The sequence below is a fragment of the Trichoplusia ni genome, chromosome 1, assembly GCF_003590095.1.
Source record: "Trichoplusia ni isolate ovarian cell line Hi5 chromosome 1, tn1, whole genome shotgun sequence".
In the NCBI taxonomy this organism is placed as follows: domain Eukaryota; kingdom Metazoa; phylum Arthropoda; class Insecta; order Lepidoptera; family Noctuidae; genus Trichoplusia; species Trichoplusia ni.
The window spans coordinates 17,996,565-18,019,699 of record NC_039478.1 but is presented as its reverse complement, the minus strand read 5'-3'; the positions used below and the strand labels follow the sequence as shown (position 1 = coordinate 18,019,699).

At 34.3% G+C, this 23,135-nt stretch overlaps 1 protein-coding gene and 1 long non-coding RNA gene across 2 annotated transcripts in view; one reads left to right on the top strand and one right to left on the bottom strand.

Moving 5' to 3' along the window:
- The window catches only part of LOC113497756 (tRNA dimethylallyltransferase), a 205,803-nt gene that overhangs the window by 56,400 nt on the left and 126,268 nt on the right, over window positions 1-23,135 (top strand). The window lies entirely within an intron of this gene.
- LOC113497807 lies at window positions 15,347-17,849 on the bottom strand. Its single transcript, XR_003400928.1, has 2 exons — window positions 16,441-17,849; window positions 15,347-15,531 (listed from the first exon to the last, which is right to left on the bottom strand). It is a non-coding gene; the product is annotated as an uncharacterized LOC113497807 (long non-coding RNA).

The following is a 23,135-nucleotide window of genomic DNA, read 5'->3' as shown; positions in this document are numbered from 1 at the left end:
ATTATGCTAATACGAAATATTTTGCTGTTCCTACCGAGGACTGCCGACGTACTGGGGTGCCTAACACCACGTGTAAAAGTAATATCTTTCCATTTGTGAAAGCGAGAGAGAACTACGCGATGTAGAGCGCTGTCTCTTTTATACAATTAGAGTAATTTCATTGTAAGAGGGACTGGTAGGCGCTCTGTTATATTGTCGTGATAATACCGATCCGTTTAGCATAAAATATGTTAAGTAATAAGTGGGAAACGTTTGTATGTGGGTAGTTTGTGGCCTGATACGGATCTAAGAGATTTATGGCGTTAACGACGCTTGTAACCCTTTGAGAGAATTTGCTGCAGTGAAAATCTGATAAGTGGAATCTGAGCTTTCGTTGACAGTTCCCAATTTATTTATGTGATGAGTATGATGTTTCGACTCCACAGTTCTTAAAAATGTCATGATATATCCTAGTAACAGAATAAATGATTAAGTATAATTTCAAGTCTCTTCGCAAGATTTTTCTATGTTTTTTTAAAATTCAGCTTGTAATTTGCTGCGAGCTGAAATAGTCTTGAAATTACAAAACGCCAAGGCTACAAATCGGTTTATTAACTTGAGATGAAAGCACCGATTCTACCTGTTAACGAGAAGTAATATCTAAGCTTCAAACTCCTTTTAAATGAACTGCAAATAGGTCTAGCATTTTAAGTTACAAGTACAAAAGCAGAGTACATACAATCAAACAAAACAGAGTCCACTCCGTCAATTGATGTCATGCCACTTCTAATGTTGATTGTACCAATCTACGGCATCATTCAAACAGTCGATGTTTGTCTAAGACCCGCCTCAAATTTGTTTGCAAGCAATAAGCTAATGTACTCTTGAATTGAAATTTAATTACTTTGAAATCTGTGCTGGAATAAAAGGTATGTAAATATGGGGAAAGGGGAGAGGTCGTAGTAAGTGGTAGTTTTTATTTTTTTGTCGTTATTTTATAGCGTGAAGTATTTTAAAATTACAGTTAGTTAGAGTAACATATAATTCTTAAAATAATTCGAAGTAAGGCTTAGTTAAAGTTTTAAAAATATATTTGGTTCTTGGTGAGATTGTGAGAAACAGACATCAGTATATTATTCATGGAAATCAATGAAGTTTTACAATATGCATTATAACCGTGAACTTCTGGAGATTTGTAAGGCACAAGTGACCGGAAATCGCGTGAGGTTGAGAGGTCCTGAAGGAAAGGCCTTTGCCTAGCAGTGGGATCTCACACAGGCCCTATAAAAAATAGGTTCCTTAAGTTTTCCTTCCTTTGCTGCATTTATTCAACATCATTCGTTAAGGCAATTTTCATATGGAATTTTATTTCTTTAGTTAGCCGAGTCTTTAATCCTTCCCCATCACAAAAACCATTTTATTTCAAACGTACATTAAGCAGTTACCGAAGAACCGTTTAAATAACACAGCTCCTTACACACGCGATCACTTAACAACAAATGCATGTCTTAACCCGTCTTAAACCAACCATGGTTCCCTTAATCGTAAACGAATGTAAGCAAAAATTGACCTTTGGTACGGTCCGTTTCCGGTCGGCCCGACACCGGACATTCTTGCCATAACCTCTACGGGCCAACGAACCATAGCTTTGTAGTAAAAAACTGCATACCGGCATCGATTATTGCAATTTAAATCGATGAGGAAAACGATTATTGGTTCCGATGAATTCGCCGAAAGTTGGACAGTTTTTTATTTGCCTTTTTTCATTCCTTCTTTGTTTTTATAGAGTGCGTTAGTCTAAGTTTAACTTGCTGTAGTTAATTTACATGTGTGAGTGTGTAGTGTAAAATAGGTATGCTCGATTTTAGTAATAAAATATTCTGTTAGTACCTACGTCAAACGACATTACCACTAGCAAAAACAGTACAGAAGAAACTAATTTCTGTAATATTTTCCACTATTCACCTTATTAACTAAAACATTTTGAGTTGTAACCGCCGTTTATTATTAACTCTTAAATCAGAGTTGTCAACGGTGTGAGCGAGATGATAAAAGGTACTTTGTATCGCTCCATCTTGCTCGCACTACAACAGTCCACGTTACAGAGCTTTAGATACAGGAACTGTTTCGGGCTAAGAGTAATCGTTTAAAATCACAGAATATTAATTTTACTAATTAATGTGGTTACATTCATTTCAAAGGCTAGGTTTTGACACTAATTTCTACTGAAATATAGAATGTAATTAAATATGATTATGTTTTATGACGTTTTTAGGTTTCTGAAAATGTTTGAGCGACTATTGAGGTTTTTTTCTTACATTATATTTATAAAAGGTTGTAACGCAAGAAACTATATTACGAGTATAACTGATTGTGGAATTTGAAATATTTAACAATTAATATAGGAACTTCTTCTGTCAACTCTCTTAAGTCTCAATTTTTTCGTTATTACTCTAGTTCGGACCCGAATATTCCAAATTTCTAATTATTTTACCACATTAAAAACCTTTATTTAATTATTATTCCCTAGAGAATATCGCGTGTGGTCTTAATATACAACATATTATATTAATGTTATGCAAGGAAGTTGGTACGGAAGGAAGGACGCATAAGGACCCGTCCACTATGCAAGCGTTCTGCGAATTGTTGCGCTCTAGGAAATTGTACAAATAGATCTACCTATAGCTGCAGTTCTTGATACAGTGTATCCAATTACAAATGTTAACTAGACAGTTTAGAATATACAAAATGGCAAATTGTACAGGCGAACAGAAATGCTTGATGCTTGAATGATTTTTTTTCGATCTTAATGTCAATGTTTTGGTGAATTTTCATTCGAGAAGATTGAATGCTATACTTATTCTCAAAAAATGGAATATTATAAATAAAGAATTTAAAATTACAAAAAAGTCTAATTTACAAATAGAAATGGTCTTAATTAACATCCTACTTTATGGCTTGCTCAAAAGCACATCTATGAAAGCGCGTACTATTGGGAGAAAACCTAAGTCATTATTTGTAATAGCCTATTATGCAATGTCATCAAACATTGGATAAAGGACGCGTCCCTAACGTTTCCCGTTTCCAGTTTAAATTGAACTTTCCATTCGCAATAAAACCATCGACTAGAAAGGTCAATACATCTTCTATCGTTTTAACTCAACGCTTCGCACAAAATTTCAAACCCTAGTCACGAATGCGTTCAAAATAAAGATTCGATTGTTGACTCATCGACGTCAGAATCGAAACGTTTTCCCGCGTAAACTCCGCTATTTCCAAACTTATGTAAACAAGCGATAGAGTGACCAGTAGTCTTAGACCATCCTTATTGATCAAGGAATAAGGATCAGTTTATAAGCCTATCTCGTGCAAGGACTGCAAATAGATTGTCAATGTATTAATAGTGCAACGGTGCGTTCCGCGAATTCACTGCGTTCATTTTCCTCTTCGAATGGAATGCGACTTCTGACGTCATTTAGAACGCACCCACAAATAACACGGCCAAATTAAATTGTCTTCGTTCTGTTTAAATTTGAATTGAAAGCAAGCTTTCGAGATAAGTAGTAGAATAATAACCTGTTAAGTTTAATAGTATAAGTATTTGTGCAATTTTCATGTAGCGTGGGTGTATTTAATTTGGTCGGTTGTCGAGTGCAGGATAACGGTTCTTATAGGTCGTTCGAATGACCGATAGGAATGTTTTTATTAGTTCTAAAAAATATGGTGTTTTTATTGCCTATCGCATGTGGAATTTACGCTTATGGTATGTTTAAACAGGTGAAGTGTAAAGACAGGTTACAGTTTTTTATATAGGGTTGGTTGTATGATTATTTAAAGGATATTTTTTGTAATAATTCTAAACGTCTTCATTAGTAACGCCACAAATAGCATTAATTAAGATATTGCGCCGGAAATAGTCGTTCAAAATTAACGAAAGTCACCCATCCGATTCGTAGCCGAAATAACCGTCGTTTTTCTTTTAGTACTGGATAGTGTTTGTTACCCTTTATTTTTGTGTCTCTTGATGAATCCTTGGTAAGCTTTTATAAGTGAACAATAGGTATAATTTATCTGGTACGAACTTTTTATTTATTTTCTTAGTTTGAGCCTTTTAATTACTAAAGTATTATTGTAAGTTTGTTTTATTATATTTACTGTTAAATTTCAAAATTCACAAACGAATAAAAGAAATACTCACAAGCAAAGTTCTCCAGAAAACTGTGAAACTACGTCCATATCATTAATTTACAAAAGAAAGCGTATACTCGACAGACAATTTCCTTTACAATGGCTTATTACAAGACAAAACGTATAGCAAAGACGTATTCCAAAATTGTTTGTTCTCTAATAGTCGTCGTAAAATAACAAATAAGCAATAATTAGTCGCCATTTTGAAAACGCAACAATGCATTGTGAAATCGAAACTTTCCTGTTTAAATGTTTCGTAAATGACAAACTTATGTGTGCTGTAATTTTTCTAACAGGTATCGGATTTTCATACTTATAACTAAGGACCTAAGGTGCATTATATCGGTGGTGCAGTTGATAAACGTATGTTCGTAAAGTGAACATTTGGCGGCAAAATATATGCTCAGGATCGTCTTTGAAACCTAACGGTTTTGTTATTATTGATTGGATGCTTTTGCCAATAACTGGAAACGTACTGATTGGACTATAAAATATAGGTACTAGTGTTGTAACATAAGGCTTTCACACTCGCTAAGTCATGTGTATTCGCAATCGAATTTTCAAGAAACTATGGAATACCGACTTGTTTCATAATATATGTGACATACGAAAAGAAAAATAAAATGTAGTCTGTATGTCTCAAATTGATCTTTTTTTTTGAAGTGATTATTTTTCTAACATATTGTGCTCGTTTTTTTTTATTCTTACCACCCATCATCGGTTACATCACTAGAATTGTCATAAAATGAGACAAATTATTACGAATTATACTTTGCTTGTTATTCTGGTAGAAATAACTACCGGAGTTGTTTAATTAACCAAGTGCTTAACCTTTAGAATATATATTGTATGTACATATTCCTGTTATTTACTACGAATTTATAATTGCCAGCATCTACAAACGTAAGAAGGCTTAGCTATGTTCTGTGTTTACGATCAATTATTAGTAGTATTTTAAGAAAAACTTGGAAAAATTTAAGTTCAAAACTTTCAAACAATTTCTCGTCGTGGTCTAGCTTTATCGTTCAACGAATATTTTTACGACGTTTGTCAACCATTACCGACGCGATAGAGAACAAACTAAATTTCGCATTATAATTTGATCAGTCTTAAGAACAAACATGGCTACCAACTTGTACTTTGCCGCGCTTTTTTGTGCGCCGAAGCCGAAATACCAGTTGGTTCGGAATTTAAAAAATTTGGACTTGTTTGCGAGAGACATGCACAGCATTATATTATATATTACTCAATACCTAGGTCGTTGGCCCACCTGCAATCGGCTTGTTTTGATCATTGCCATATTTAAAATTCTTCGCTCGTTCCTTTTTTAATATAGGTAAGAATACTTTATTGTTTTTTTTTGTGTACGTTTGAATTTAGAACAAATGTAACGAGCTTTGGCTTTGAAGTTGCATATTGCGATGTTTTTTTTTGGATTCTTTAGTATGCTATGGGAGTTTATTGTTATCTTTTCGACTAACTTCAAAAAAAGAGGAGGTTCTCAATTCGTCTGCTTTGTTTTCATGTTTGTTACCTCAGAAATTCGCATTGGATGAACGGATTTGATTGATTCTTTTTTCATTCAACGCAAAATAGCAATAATAATAATTTCATCAAGTATGGCTCAGTAGTTTTTTAGTTGAAGTCAGTTGTATGTTTTTGTTATTAAAACGATATTATGTAAACTTTAAAAAAATAAACCTCTTGATTAGGCTTTTGCCATTTTCGGCAACCACGGAAAATAAATATGCCTGCTTCTTTTAAATTATCGTTCATTGACTAAAAGTTATGACTCAAACAATATTTAAGGAAATAAATCATTTCATTCTTTCGTTCAGACTTCTTATTAGTCATTGCATGAACGAATTTATTAAATAACCCTTTTTTTAATGCACTTTATTCAAGACATCATAAATGAAGTTGTTCTTCATTTTCGAATACGGATTTGTTAGATTACGGTAACAGTTTTTTTGTGTTTTTTAAAACCAATAATAACTATTAAGAAGATCTATTTTAAAGAAAATATTTATATTTGAAAACCTAGTTAAAGAATTTTAGTTTTATAGATATTTAAATTCCTCATTAGGTTTCGGTAATTTTGGTAATATCGAGGACGTTAACTTAAAGTTTAGTAAAAAAACATTATTCTTCTATTCAAAGAGTTTGAATTTCATAAATCTTATTACTACAAGTGGGCTTTTTGTAAAAAAAATCCTTTAATTAATGAAATCTACCGTCAACAATTAAATGAAATACTGTTACTATCAAAAATACAACAAACGATAACAAGTATAAAAAAATGTACTAATAAACCACAAAAAATATACCACAAGTATATATTTATAGAGTCCCTTGAAGAGTATCAGTTTCCTCTCGATTTATCCCTATACCTACTCTGCATCAAGGTTCCCGTAAAACGCCTCGCAACTATTTAAAAAAAAAAAAAAAACGCCCATCGGCAACTTATTTACTGATTTTGAACTATAACGACCGCGTGAGTCAAAATGACGCATGATTATCTTTTACGTGACTTTTAAGATTTAACTCATACGATAATTATATTGTTATTTCATGTTCTACTTACGTGATAACTTATTATATATATATTTTCTTGTTATAGATATCGTGACTAATATATAATAAAATGGGTAGTTCTTTAGACGATGAGCATATCCTCTCTGCTCTTCTGCAAAGCGATGACGAGCTTGTTGGTGAGGATTCTGACAGTGAAATATCAGATCACGTAAGTGAAGATGACGTCCAGAGCGATACAGAAGAAGCGTTTATAGATGAGGTACATGAAGTGCAGCCAACGTCAAGCGGTAGTGAAATATTAGACGAACAAAATGTTATTGAACAACCAGGTTCTTCATTGGCTTCTAACAAATCTTGACCTTGCCACAGAGGACTATTAGAGGTAAGAATAAACATTGTTGGTCAACTTCAAAGTCCACGAGGCGTAGCCGAGTCTCTGCACTGAACATTGTCAGATCTCAAAGAGGTCCGACGCGTATGTGCCGCAATATATATGACCCACTTTTATGCTTCAAACTATTTTTTACTGATGAGATAATTTCGGAAATTGTAAAATGGACAAATGCTGAGATATCATTGAAACGTCGGGAATCTATGACAGGTGCTACATTTCGTGACACGAATGAAGATGAATCTATGCTTTCTTTGGTATTCTGGTAATGACAGCAGTGAGAAAAGATAACCACATGTCCACAGATGACCTCTTTGATCGATCTTTGTCAATGGTGTACGTCTCTGTAATGAGTCGTGATCGTTTTGATTTTTTGATACGATGTCTTAGAATGGATGACAAAAGTATACGGCCCACACTTCGAGAAAACGATGTATTTACTCCTGTTAGAAAAATATGGGATCTCTTTATCCATCAGTGCATACAAAATTACACTCCAGGGGCTCATTTGACCATAGATGAACAGTTACTTGGTTTTAGAGGACGGTGTCCGTTTAGGATGTATATCCCAAACAAGCCAAGTAAGTATGGAATAAAAATCCTCATGATGTGTGACAGTGGTACAAAGTATATGATAAATGGAATGCCTTATTTGGGAAGAGGAACACAGACCAACGGAGTACCACTCGGTGAATACTACGTGAAGGAGTTATCAAAGCCTGTGCACGGTAGTTGTCGTAATATTACGTGTGACAATTGGTTCACCTCAATCCCTTTGGCAAAAAACTTACTACAAGAACCGTATAAGTTAACCATTGTGGGAACCGTGCGATCAAACAAACGCGAGATACCGGAAGTACTGAAAAACAGTCGCTCCAGGCCAGTGGGAACATCGATGTTTTGTTTTGACGGACCCCTTACTCTCGTCTCATATAAACCGAAGCCAGCTAAGATGGTATACTTATTATCATCTTGTGATGAGGATGCTTCTATCAACGAAAGTACCGGTAAACCGCAAATGGTTATGTATTATAATCAAACTAAAGGCGGAGTGGACACGCTAGACCAATGTGTTCTGTGATGACCTGCAGTAGGAAGACGAATAGGTGGCCTATGGCATTATTGTACGGAATGATAAACATTGCCTGCATAAATTCTTTTATTATATACAGCCATAATGTCAGTAGCAAGGGAGAAAAGGTTCAAAGTCGCAAAAAATTTATGAGAAACCTTTACATGAGCCTGACGTCATCGTTTATGCGTAAGCGTTTAGAAGCTCCTACTTTGAAGAGATATTTGCGCGATAATATCTCTAATATTTTGCCAAATGAAGTGCCTGGTACATCAGATGACAGTACTGAAGAGCCAGTAACGAAAAAACGTACTTACTGTACTTACTGCCCCTCTAAAATAAGGCGAAAGGCAAATGCATCGTGCAAAAAATGCAAAAAAGTTATTTGTCGAGAGCATAATATTGATATGTGCCAAAGTTGTTTCTGACTGACTAATAAGTATAATTTGTTTCTATTATGTATAAGTTTAATGAAGTATTAAATGTAAGGTCAAAACACCCAATTAGCTTTATCGGCAAGTTTGATTAGGCATTAGACGGAAGTCCTGGCCGATATCGAACCGCAACCTTCCTGCTGCTTATCTGTCCACGAATCCCATGGGTAACTCTAAGGGAAACCCGCCTAACAGTCGCTTGATACGGTATCAGCGTTTCCTTGTAATCAAGAAATTATTGGGACGCCGTACCCATAGCTATTCGTTCTTTCGACGACGAAAATGTTTGGTCTTAAAAATGCCCTGAGAAATTAGGTACAGTAGTAATGAAATTGGCTATAGGAGGGGAGGTATCAACTACTATGTCTAAGCGATCCTATGACTATGGCTTAAGCTGTAGAAGGAACTCGGTGTGTTTTCAGTTGGCTGAAGTTCGACATATGCTTTCAGCGTGGGTTGGAGTCAATGAAAACAAAATAAGCCTAAGAACTATTACAGTGTACATAAATAGTGCCTAATTTAAAGACACACATTTTCGTTTTGTCGTCAGAAGCAGTGCAGGTGAAACCGCGGCGTGCAGCTAGTATATCAGAAAAATAGTGTATTCGTGATTGATATAATATTACTTGTTACTAAGTAATTTAACTTAAAACCGATGATTTCAAAGTACAAATCATGGAGTTCATATTACACAGCCGAGCGAATTCCTAACCCCTTTGTAAAATAACACTCGCTGTTGTCAAATCGCGTCCTATTACTTGAATTCCATAATTATGCCTTTTTATAAAACAAAATAGAACAAATTCTTACTTCACTCAAGTCTCACTTGAACTCCAAATGAAATTGAACTTTGTCTTGTAGAAATAAGATCGAATTTACCTTGAGTGGATGTTTGATTTATGTCATTTGAGGTTTTTGTTGTGTTATTTGTATGAAATATGTATTAATTAGCGCTTATGTTACTATGTAAGGGAGTAGTTTCTATTGCCGGACCTTTAGTGCAAGTTGTCACGGGTTTCGGTAACGGGTTGAATACATTTCTATTGTTTATTGTAATTACTATATTAATTATTTGTTGTTATTGAGCTTTAACATGGAAATTACTTTATTCAATAGTATAAAGTAGTAGAGTTTTGGGAGATTTACTTATAAAATTTTCGGAAATGATTATCTTGATCATGCGAGTAAAGATTTTAGATGCAAGTAAAAGACACTCGCGTTGAAAAATTCGTCCTCCTTCACTTTCTACACACTTTTTCAGTAATATTATTGAACAAAAATATTTGTACTATGGTCATAAAAGGTTTTTTTAGATATCTACTTAACTTACAGTATTTTTCCTCAATTGATCGATATATCTCGTTAGGTATTAATCCTTATTATGCTATCACATGACTGAAAAAAAGTAAACAAACATTTTAACTGTTTAAACTAAAAAATACAAGTTAAAGTTACTCATATCAGTGTAATACAGTTATAACAAACTCCCCAGCCATGTCTGACACATGATTAATTAAGTTAGGCGATGAAAACTTATTGTGAGTTAACTTAACGAAGTCAAAACTTAACATAAACCGCGTCTATTTGAACTACTGAGAGCTGTATGAATTAAGCAAATAGTGTAACTTTAAAGTACGTTACAGTCAATATTAGTCGCATACAGCGAGAGCCTTGACTTGTGTGAGGAGTCTCGTTGTATATTCTTTGAATAATTGTATTGTTACTAGGTTTGTAAAAAGAAGTATATTGTCAGTTTGGTGTAGAGTTCGCGTAAAGTTTCAAGGATCGGGTAGGGGTTATAGAAAATCACAATTTTGACCGTTTTTCTTCCTCTCTCTCATTCGGGTCGGCTTCCATTTTAGCCAGATGCAGCTAACTACCAGTGTTTTACAAGGGGCGATTGCCTATCTGTCATCGTCAACTCAGTTACCTGGTCATCACGATACCTCTTACTAAGACTGGCAGACCGATTTTCTAGGTTTCGACTACCCGTAACGACGTCAAAGATGTATAATAACAGCCAGGACCCACAATTCAACGTGCCTTCCGAAACACTGTCACTCAAAGTGACATTGGTGTGTAAAATAAAGTTTTTTTTCAAACAATGAATTGTAATTACAAAAAAAGTAGACTTAAAATTATTAATTATATATTTCGAAACAGCGGAAATGACATAACATTATACTAGCAGTGAATTATACGAAGATCGTATGAACAGTGCATTGAACCATCGAGGCAATTTGTGTATAATTTGATTGCTAATTAATGCAAATATTATCACGAATGTATTTTTTGGTTATGTTAAGTTCATTCGGTTGATAAATGTATTTTCATCAGTATATAAATAAAGTATGTGGTATGGGAGTTAACAACTAGACAGAATATCAAAGAGGATACTTCTTACGATCCGTTTTTGATTAAAATTAATGTTATGTCAGAATAAAATCACAAGAGTCCGTACCTTGTTATTAATATTAACCTGTGTTATTAATATCTTTATATGTCTAAGGCCTTTCGCACACACTGCAACTTAAAGTTACCGATACCCATCAATGTTTGTCGTCCATTTTGCGGCAATTTTCGTATTTGGCGACAGACGCTTGGAGTGTCGTCTGGTCTTGTTTTCGAAGGGCCTTAAAATATCTATAATTATAGGTACGTAAATCTAATAGTATTGCTACGCTAATACGAATTTAACTACGTACCTAAGTAAACCAGTAAAGACAACGAATTAAACAGATATTTGTTAAGTCCCACAAAAACTTTGAAATCAGACGGTGGCACAAATCCTATTTGATAAATGAGCTCTGACCCTAAGGTCGTCTCGAGAACATCTGTCAAACCCGCTAATAGGTCAGGAACCGCTCGCTAATAGTCTAGGAGCTAAGTAACACTCAACAATATCGTCTTGTTTAATTTTAGAGACTTAATTATTAACAATGTATGAGTAAAATTAAAGAATTTTGTGTTGTATATATATTATAATTTAGTAACTAATATTTTCATTTTTGTTTTTAATTTATGAGTACTTAGTCGTTGTGTCATAATGAATGTCATATTTTCATTTTCTATTCATTCACTGCGCGAGAAAGTTTCCTTTACTTTCTACTTCTATAAAAGCTTAGTAATACAAAGTAACAATAAGACGAGTTATTATCCCTTACATAATTAAGATTTCAATAATCCAAGTTAGGTATACTGGCTTCCAGGAAAAAAACAGGGACAAAAAATTTACTTAAACCATAAAACAACATTATTAATTCCGTAACAAAATATACTTATGTTCTCGATAAACCATTATGACAATACAAAAAGCACCGACCCACAAAGAGGAACGCAAAATCGAATACATTTAAGTACCAAACGCCAACAAAATCATAATACGGTACATCATTCACACACTCCGAGTGTGCGTGAGTGACAACCCTTGTATCCAAGATGGCCGCCGTCTGGAGGTCACGACGCCTCTTTGTTCTGGTTTCGCCATACCCTGACCTACCTTTGTGATTTACTGGGGTCCAAGTAAGCATTCAAGATTCTTGTTGCTTGTTGCTAAGCCCCAAGTGTATTCAAGTTTCATAATTCGGTGTCTTTTGAGATCACAAAGATAGTACATATAAAAGGACAAGTGATACGCGATTATTTTGTTTAGTTTAAACAAATTGAATGGAATAAAAGCGAAAATTGTTTGCTTCCTGTTAATAGCTTTTAAAGTTTCACTATTTTAATACAGTTTTTTAAAGGGCGTAATGTCTTTTCTTTACAGTTTGAATTGAGAATTTAAATGGATATCTAGTTACGTTGTTCCCTGAGAAAGAAACGAGGTATTATTTAATGGGACACTTATAGACAGATGGTACAAGAATTGTAATTCAGCATTCATTCTTGAGTAGCTTTATACAGTTTTATATTTGTGTAACAAATTCGTCGCCATTATTCTTGACTAGACAACTATATTTGCATTGTCATTGTGTAAGACGTAATTATTAATTAACTATTTGAACAAGGAACTACACACAGTTTAAAGCAAGCTTTGGAAACTGAAGCCAGACAGATTTGCGACGTGTATGTCACCTTTGCAAAGTATTCGGATCTCAATGTACCTATGCCACAACCTAGCTATAAAATTGAGTCCATCTACGCAAAAGCCTAGCCTATTAACTAATTAGAGTAACCAGATTAAAATGTAGTGAGTAGGCTAGTTTCGCGCCCTAGTTTTGGCTCCTGTAATCTTTATAATTGTGTTAGATGGGTGGGTTAAGAGCCAGAATAAAATAATAGTGCTAATATGTACTTCACCTATCTGCCAAAAATATTTACTTATTTTGTCATCGATATTATTTTTGAAAAAGATTATGATGTTATTGTAATTTAGCTTTTTAAAATAGATCATTTCGATTTTATTGTAGAGGTTTTACATTTCTCAATTTTACTATTATACTTTTATCATTTTTTTTATATTATTGTCTTTTCTTTTAATTTAACGCAATGGAACAAGTGACAAATTGCTAAGAGAAAACGTCAAAAATCTTGGCGGAATACTTGATCGTTGTCAAATTAAGGGCACGTCGGGCCGTGACGTCATCACGTTTGGGAATGAGGCGTCATCGCTCTGTAGACGAGAAAACTGGGAACTGGATTACATATTCATTTATTGTTTTAAACTTTACTATGTAAGTGGAGTGGTTAAATAATATTGAAATATAGATACAGGAAGATGGCTTACACTTCATTTAATAATGTGGAGAGTTTGAGGTTATTAGAGGTAGTTGGTTAAATACCATCTTATTTAACAATGACAGTACAGGGTGTTGTTTTTTAATAAGTAATTAATTTACTAAAAGCTATTTTAAACTTTAAAGAAACTAAAGTACCAAACTGCTTCGTTAATTACCCAGATAGTGTACAGAAGAATAATTTACAAAAGCCTTTCTAGAAATACCTTTTCAGATTCTATTTTAAAACAAACTAATAAACAAGCGTGCTTATAAATAACTTCCAGTAACTATCATTTACAGTAATAGGTTCCATGTAACAGCACATTCTCAGGCTTGACTTACTTTCCTATCTGTAATAAGACAAGGCTTCGCAGTTTAAGTGTTGTTCCGCCCACGCCGCCCGCCCACGGCGGCTGGGCGGAGTTGCCACGCAATTACACGTATTGCTAACCCAACGGTTACGTTTTATTACTGTAATACGTATTAAATACTGTTATGTGTAATTAGCGTGTTTAGTAAGCATATTTCGCTTAACAACAAGGGGTTTTTATTTGACTAATTTGTTGAATTTAAAATTCTTTGGTGATGTCACTGACAATTTTATTTTTGGTTTCCATTTGCATGTACTCTCCCAATACTGAGAAATAATATATTCTATTAAATAAACCTTAACCGTACCAGGATCATCCGTGTGTTTTTCTAGTATACCTTTTAAACTTCAGTAAAAGTTATAAAGAGTATTACTCACTCATTACTATGATTTTAAGAGCTCAAAAGATCATCTCAAAAGCCTTTAAAGTAGTTAATTTTGGTAGATCGTTATCACATAGGGTATGGAGAATCGAGTGTTTCGAATACGTCATCGGAAACAAATGGAACATGTAGATAAAAGACAAACCTTCTCATTAACTTTTGTCTTTCGAAATATCGCAGAAACAGACCTTTTATGAGTCAGAATCTCAAGGGAAAACCTATGCGTAACTATAATTAAATTAACTAAACCAAACGGACTTTTGAGTCATACCTAGGCACAAAAATAAACCTGCGTGACAACCTATGATTAAAAACATTAGATGTGAGTGATGTGACTATACTTTTTCAGTAATAAATACTAACTATACATGTTTTTTATTATAATAATAATATTGAACCACCGCCTGCCAATTTATTTAAATTACTATATATGTGGATCTACTTTGGAGTCTTTATGCCTGGTCCTTCATGTAACGGGAAATAAATGATCCCTGATACCTTAAACCACTTCTTTGTAAAATCAAAATCGTAATGTTTTTATTTTTGCTAAGCCAAAACACTACATACTCAGTTACAGTAGCAAATGAAAGATGACACTTAAAAGAAAAAGAACAATTATGACCAACTAGCTGTTGCCCGCGACTTCGTCCCCGTGGGTAGAAGATATAAGTTATGATTTATACCTGCCCTTTTTTTCACATTTTCCATTGTATCTTCGCTCCTATTAGTCGCAGCGTGATGGTTTATAGTCTAAAGCCTTTCTCAATGAATGGTCTATTCGACACAATTTTTTTAAAGATTTTTTCTATTTGGACCAGTAGTTCCTGAGATTAGCGCTTTCAAACAAACAAACTCTCCAGCTTTATATATTAATATAGATATAGATTTAACTTCAATGTTATATTCCTGCGGAATAATCCAGCAATTTAAGCCAAAATTGAGAAATCGTTGTGACCAATACTCTCTCTTTTCTACATCTGTGTTGGTTTGTCCTAGGACAGACCGACCAGTATTATTAATTACACTCCAGGAGCTTCACCATATAGATAATTATGTCAACTTCTCCCACGGAGCCAGAAGATGTCTCCAAAAATAAATTGTCCTTTCGACTTGACAGTTAATGTGGATCGGATGTTATTATAATCATGTTTAACGGTTAAACGGATTTGAATAAAGTTCCACAGATGTTCCGAGTTTGCAGTTTTTTTGTTGCTCTATATTTGGAATGCAAAAACTTCATGTAAAGGGATAAGTTACCGGTTTAATAATTGCAACGTTTTGTTCTTAAAATGTATCTTTGTTTAATTGTAGCGTGATCGGTACATGGCTGCAAAAAATATTAGTCGTACATAGACAGACATTTAATTAGCCTGCCGGTGATGATGCTGAGGTTAAAGATGATCCCAGTGCTGATCAAAGGCTTCTTCCTCTCTTCTTCTTCCAAACTGCGCCCAGCAAAATCTGGAAAAAGGCATATAAAAAAATGAGTGAATAATATACCTTAAAAATGAGCTTACTAAAATGGAAAATATTCTAATCAAGTTTAAAAATATCCTCCGATTGTTTGATATCCGAATGAAACACATTTTTATAAAATGAGACTTGTACATATGAGCAGATTGCGAACCTTCACAAGGCTGGCAAGATGATACTCTTCACTTTCTTATCTCGAGATTACAATTTACTATGCACAGACAACAACTAGTACCTCATTCAGTCGATCCACCAATTATCGGATATGATTACAACAACAATATTTAAAACGTAGTAGTCAATGTTTATTTTAGTTCAATCGAAATAACTTGGCCAGCCGTGAACCTGATACAACCTACCGCAAAATTGTAAATAAACACTCTTTATCCACAACCTTATTACAAGGCTTTAAGGCTGATTTTAGTAGTTTGTTATTGGTTATGACGTGCGGTCTTACGTTCTACGCCGCTTAGGTGTGACCTTGGCAGTGAATGGACTCGCAATCTTTGTCTAGCACCGTTTGACGTATGACATAAAAACTTTAGCGAATTATACATTCACTTATAAAAAGTATGAAAAAAATAACAATTCGCATAATAAATTGGCTGAGCAGTGGTCAATGACTTATATCATATGTATGTGCTATATAATAACTATGTACTAAGCTGTGCTTAAAACAAAAACTAAAGATTTCGATATTATGTTTATTGATTGTGACAGAAAAAAGCAGTATCCTGTAGTTTCACAATATGTAGAGACGTATCAGTAACAGAACGTAAACGCCTTCATCTAGATTCTTTTCATTTGGAGGCCTTCAAATCTACAACTACTATTAAACCTACAAAATCACATCACCACACCAACTCGAACCAACTACACAAATAAAAAATTCCCAACCTAAAAATCCCATTCCCAAACTATACGCCAATTCACCGCATAATTCCCATTCCCATTCCATTTTCTACGTTAAAGTCTACAAATGTTACGTAACCGTTGGTCTGCGTCTGGGGGGGTTCTGAAAATAGTCGCGTAGGACAGTCGGTTGTAGCGGGCCATTCATAACTCGTGACGTCATACTACATGCTGTAGTGTTGTAGCACTAGACTTTAGATGCAGGCCGGCAATAATATTGATAAATAACTGTGTTAGTTAGATTTTGGTTGGGGTGTTTGTTTGTCTGTTGAGATGTATTTTTTTCTTGTTTTATTTTACGCTTTATGAGATTGGATAAGCAAGATTAGATTACAATATTCTTTATTGTACACCATTAAATTGCAGCAAGTTAAGTCTTTCTGTTTAAATACTTTTTCGATGAAAATGAAACAGAGTCTTTTTTCTACTTTCTAGTCTTTGAATATTGAAGTTGGCTGGGAAAAAGCATGGGAAAGTGTGTCTCAGCGGGGCTTTTATAGTCCAGTCAAAAAAGCGTTGTATTTATAGTTTTTAGTATTATCGCCATCATGCAAACAGGTATCAGCCTGAATTACTACAAATAACGAGAAATAAATTCTCTGAATAAAAACCACTGAAAGACATGACTTCATTAACTAATTTAAATAGTCAACGATATATTTAATACAAAAAGATATCTACACTCTGGTCAACACGCAATAACTTAACTAAACAGCACGAGGACAATAACTGTTTCACAGTCGCCTTAAACTAACACAACACTAAATACCGAACAAACCCTGAGACAAGTCCTAGTATACCAGCACACAGTTTCAATGGGTTACGTGGGCAGCTCGTGCCGATAATGATGGCTCGATTGCAAAGGTCGCTTCAATACGCCTGCCCTACAATCGATTCTATGAATGAACGTCGTATTGATTTAAAGAAAGGGAAAATTTATTGTATTTGCATTGCTCTACACTGGTACAATGGACGTAGGTGTTGGTTCGTATGAGTCTGTTTTGTTGGAATTTTAGTGATGAAGTATTGACAGAGTGCATATGTTAAATATTTTTCCACGTTTTATATTTGTTAAGTTTAAGTTTCTATTGAGTAATAACTACTAATTTTAAGTACAGGCTCCGCTGTCTCTCGGTCTGTTTGTCCTTCTGTCACAGGCTGTCAGATGAAGTTTTCATTGATAATGTATTTTTCTATTTCCGCTTGGACAGCAAAAAATAAAGATTTAATTCGATGATCGGTATGGTCCTTTTTATATAATATGACTTGTACAATATAAATTGGCTTTGAAATATTAGTTTTTTTAGCTACGATATGTCATCATTGGCCAATGACTTTTCCCAACTATGTTGGGGTCGACTACCAGTCTAACCGGTTTCAGCTGAGTACCAGTGTTTTACAAGGAGCGACTGCCTATCTGACCTCCTCAACCCAGTAACCTGGGCAACACGATACTTCTTGGTTAGACTGGTTGTCAGACTTTTCAAGCTTCTGACTACCTGTAACGTGTCAAATGTGTGTAAATAACAGCCGGGACCCACAATTTAACGTGCCTTCCGAAACACGGAGGAACTCGTTATGACAAAGATGGTCACCCATCTACGGACCGACCGCGTCAAGCATAGCTTAACCTGTGATCGAATCACTTATGCGGTTATAGCTTAGCCACGAGCTCCTCTTTTTAGCTACGATATGTATTAGCCGTAAATACAAGACTTTCGAAACAATGTAATTAACGCTACTGTCATATTTCAAATGCTCAGCACAATTTCGTATGGGAAGCACAATTATACATTTCTAGAATCTATTAGTTTTCTTGAGGAGCATTATTTATAACAGTATATAATATAAACTATAAAATCTAAATAACAATTGTTATTCGCGCCGTACTCCGCGAATTGATTTACTCGTAGATCATTTGTAAATTAAATGTATTTGATTTAACCCTGGTTCTTTACCAACACTCGTCCCAATTCCTCCCATATTCACAAGTCTTTCTACCACGGACATCTAAAACAATGCTATTACACAGTTTGGTTAACAATACTATTACTTATACGATTATACGTACGTTTATACAACAAAACATTGATCGCGTGATCGGAACCAATTGTTCCCATTCATCATTAAAAGTGTAGGTGTTGACGTGGGAACACGTATTTAGTGACATTTGATACAGGAAACATTGCCTCTACTGTGTGATAAAGGATTGTGGCTATAGGGGAAGCGAGACAGCGCTATACATTGCGATTAGTGGCGTCTCGCTTACACTAATGATAGTTCTCATTAAGCTTGGGTGCAACTTTGATAAAATTGAAAGTTTAAGATATGTTTTGTAAATAATTTTAGTCTTAGTGGAGATTAAATATCCATCTGTTCTCTTATACAAGCCACAATCACGCGATCCTGCCGCGTCACGAGTTAAAATGAAGGAGTGCGTGAATAATTAGTTTTTTATTTGTTTTAATAATAGAAGTCTAAATAGTTTGTAAAAAAACCTGCCAAATTACGGGTTCTGTACTCACTTCATAATTTACTACATAAGCTCAACATTATCAATCCGTTATTCTTGCGTCAACTGGTTGATTCTTCTTTCATGAAAAAAATATAATTTAAATGTTTTTGGAAAATTTTTTCAATTACTTGTAGCTTTACAATGACGTATTTATCTAATTATACGTGTACAAATAATTACTAAAGGTCCCAATGACATTTTAATAGTGACTAATTGAGCTATTCCCAATCTAAAATACCTCTTTAACAATAAACCGTTCATTCAACAGCCTCGTGATAATCATTCCTCACAAAATCTTATCATTAATTCATTACAAAGGAGTTGTAAAAATAATTATAATAATTGCATCATGGCCGTCTCGTGTGAATGCATTCTTGAATGAAAGATAACTCTGCCGATACGCTATCTGTTAACTTTCTATAGGTATTTACCTACTTGAAGTAGATAAACATTGTGTTATTAATGTTGGTCTTCAAGAGGTAGGTAAATGACTTGTCGAGTACTACCGCGGGATTATATGCTAGTTAATGTTGAGGACAAGTTTTCATTAATGCTGAAATAGTAACGAAGTTATAGATATGTACAAAGTATGTGGATGTCATCGTTTTGGTGTCTTTACTTAATTTGGACGTGTATTAAAAACTAGAAGAGGTTTTAGTTATTTTAAGCTCCTGCTCTATAAAACTAGGAGCTTAAAAAAAGTTGAACTCACGGCTAAAGTTTTTAGATATGCGGTAGGGGAGGAAGTTAAGGAGCTCAGATAACAGTGTCTTCTTTTTAAACACTGGTACTTAGCGGCATCTACTAAGAATGGAAGCTGACCCAGCATAGTTGGGAAAACAGAATGATGATCACGGCTATCATAATGTCCAGAAAATTATTATAAAACATAAATATTAATAGTCGCCCTTGACTTGGCCTGATTCTAACTAAATGACTACTATTATCTAAATGAATATTAAAACGACACATGGGGTCAGGTATTCTCGAAGTAATTATTACAATAATTAGAATGGATGAGATTTGTGTAAGATATGATTAGTATCTAGGTAACTCAACTCAGTTTTTGCGCACGGCGCCATGAGCCATTGAAACTGTGCTGTGACGTTGCGTATCAATAGGCTTTTATTATTGTTTAAGAAAGGTTTACTTACGTGTATTTATTTGGATTGTTCGACTAGTTTCCTAACCTTCGGCATAGTCCTAAACTAGTTCCAGGTTCAGTATCAGTTTAAAGAACCGTTAATTTTGAGCAGACTGCGATGGAGTGTGTGTCATAGTCGTACCTACAAATATTATTATAAACCCATGTTGGCCCACTATTGGGCAAAGGCCTCCCCCTCCTCTTTCCATTATTCACTTTCCAGGGTGAAAGATTTCCATTCCCTTATGTCACTTTCGACTTTATTACGTCACCTAGGCCTGGCCTACCACATTATTCGTACAAAATAAAGCTAAATATTTTTTGGGCATATTTTATGGTTAGTTGTTTATTCTGTGTATTGCCCTTATAATTTGTTATTTTGTTTGTTTGTTAAAGTAGTTTCATTTCAATCAGTTAAAGAATGTTTCATACATAGGTACATACATCAATTAAATAATGTAATACAATGTTAAATATTACTATAGTTACTATAATATCAATACTTTTGTCAATGTCACTTATTGATATCACGGATTGCGTATTCGAGTCTGACATTGGTTTAACTTTTGATAACAAAACGTCTCTCAAGGAATATTGTTTGATTTGTAACATTTATTTAATGTTTTATGAATGCTTTGATTCAGACTTGTTTATTTACTACTATAAAAGGCAAAATGAATTTCTACTAGAGTTGTTGTTTATACAAATAATCTTATTTATTTATTTAATCATTTATGTGCACACACAAAATAGTATAAAATACTACAAAACAAAGTAAAGTACATACTTAATATATTAATAGGTGTCATAATTATAGATTTGTATTTCTTCAATGAACTTCACCTACTGCGGTCCATCAATGGCCAACAACTATAGGCATCATATATATGGAACTAATAGGCCTCCTCTAAATTGCTGCACAATCATCACATCGTTCCACGGAACTGGAAGGACGTTGCCGCTTGTGGTCTCCACGTCGCCTCTGAATTTCTTGACTAATTTTGAAAAAACCTGAGTTAATAAAAATAATAAGTTAATTTTAAAATTGCGTTTAGCTTATTTTCTTGTGGCAATGGCGGAATAATTTGTATTTCCTATAATACTAGCATATTACATTCCCAGACGGGTAATTCTAGGGTATTAATAGCCTTTTCTGTCGATGGGCTCAAACGGTAAGATTACTTTAAAAACCCGCTTAAGTGTGTCAGAATCGTGGTATGGTTTCTTACAAATAGAGGGATAAAATCAAATTTTTGAAATTTTCTTCATTATTCTCGTTTATATCGTCAAGATGTAAACTGCGTGCATATTATGATTCATGAGATGCAGTTTAAAGAATTAACACAAAAAAAGGCAAATTATGATTTAAGCCATTTAATTTGCCCTGTAAAACTTTAGTAGGTCGCTTGAACCAGATAATTAATTTGTAGTTCAGTACAAGTAGAAACCAATAGTTTGTAGATAATAGTAATTAATAAAATAACGTGGGGCCATGCGCTCGCAACAGGCCGATACCATCGACCTTCGGTTTCACTTATCTAGCGAATTTTAAAACGTGCGATGTAGGATGACATCGCCAGTTCAGTATGGTCAGATTGGATTTTGTAATGAATCATCGGAAGACCTCTAACGATGATTGGATCAAATGATATTGATATGAAATGATTAATTTGTTTCTTTGTTAAAATGTGTGTGTTTCCCGAGCTAAGGGATTTAATCTGTGTTGGGTTTTCACAAGCATTCAAGTCACATGCACATAGACACCCAGAGTCTCGTGGACCACACACAAACGCTAGTCCTACGCAGGAACTGAAGTGGCGATACGTCGCTCGCCTGTACTACTCGGCTACCAGTCCAGTCAGATTAAATGTCATGTAACTTTAGCCTATCGGGATTTAAGTATATACTCGTAAAAGTTGTAGATTCTACCAGTTGGTTCCAATTCAGTTGAAAAATTGTCAATTGTCTTATTGCATTCCACAACGCAACTACTTAGCTTGGTTAAAGAAACTATGTCAACTTCGAAAAGAACATGCCACTACATAAAGATCTTATTAATTATACTCATAACACATGTTTTTCCGGATTAAATTACTCTCCAAAGTTTTCAAGACTATAAAAAATGAGGAATTTGGCCATTTCTAGCACTTTCGGAGTTCAATCTATTCTTATTCCAAATTTCTTCTGAGTTATTTTAGTTCACTTTGAGGTAAGACGAACAAAGTTACATTAACATTCCATAGAAAAGTTGCTCTTCGACAAATTAATGAATGCCCGTTTCAAGTCTTAATTATTTTTGCCTCCTTTAATTTTCTTTTCATTTGCTACATGGTTTAGTTATAGTAGTCCTGGAAACGCTAATTAGAAAAGGTTCGAATAATTGTCTTGAAGTAACTAAGTTTGTGTTAGTAAAGAAGTCTGGTAATCAGAACTAGTTTTATTAGAAGTATTTAGCCAAAAGTAATTTGGTGAGAGACAGACTTCTAGAGATTACTGTGGAAGTTTCTTTCTCTTGTGTTATAGAGAAAATAAACATTATATTGTAACAAAAATACGCTGTTTAATTTCTCGTTACAACTAGGTTAGGTGATTAAATATCAAATTATTATCTATTGTTAACATCCAATTTAGAAATAAAGAGGGAAAGTGATTGTATTTAAACAAATCACGAGTCATTGCGTTGTATGAAAGAAGAAAATTCTTGTTACACCATCATAAATTATGGAATTTTTAAGCATCCTTACTACCGCATTGTTTCATAAAATTTTGACGCCATCCATTGTGTTATCTCTAAGATACCTCTTCTCTGCCTTATCTACGCCCGATTACGTCAATTGCACATTGTTTTTATTGTGATATGAGCGACCAAATCAAAAGAACCCGACAATAATATCTAAAACACTCATTAACAGGCCTATGTATGCTGGGCATAATTTTGACTAACCACTTTATCTTGAGCTCTTAGAGTTCGAAGAAGATTAGGTAGTGGAGGTCTTTCAATATTGGTGCTTGGAGATGACC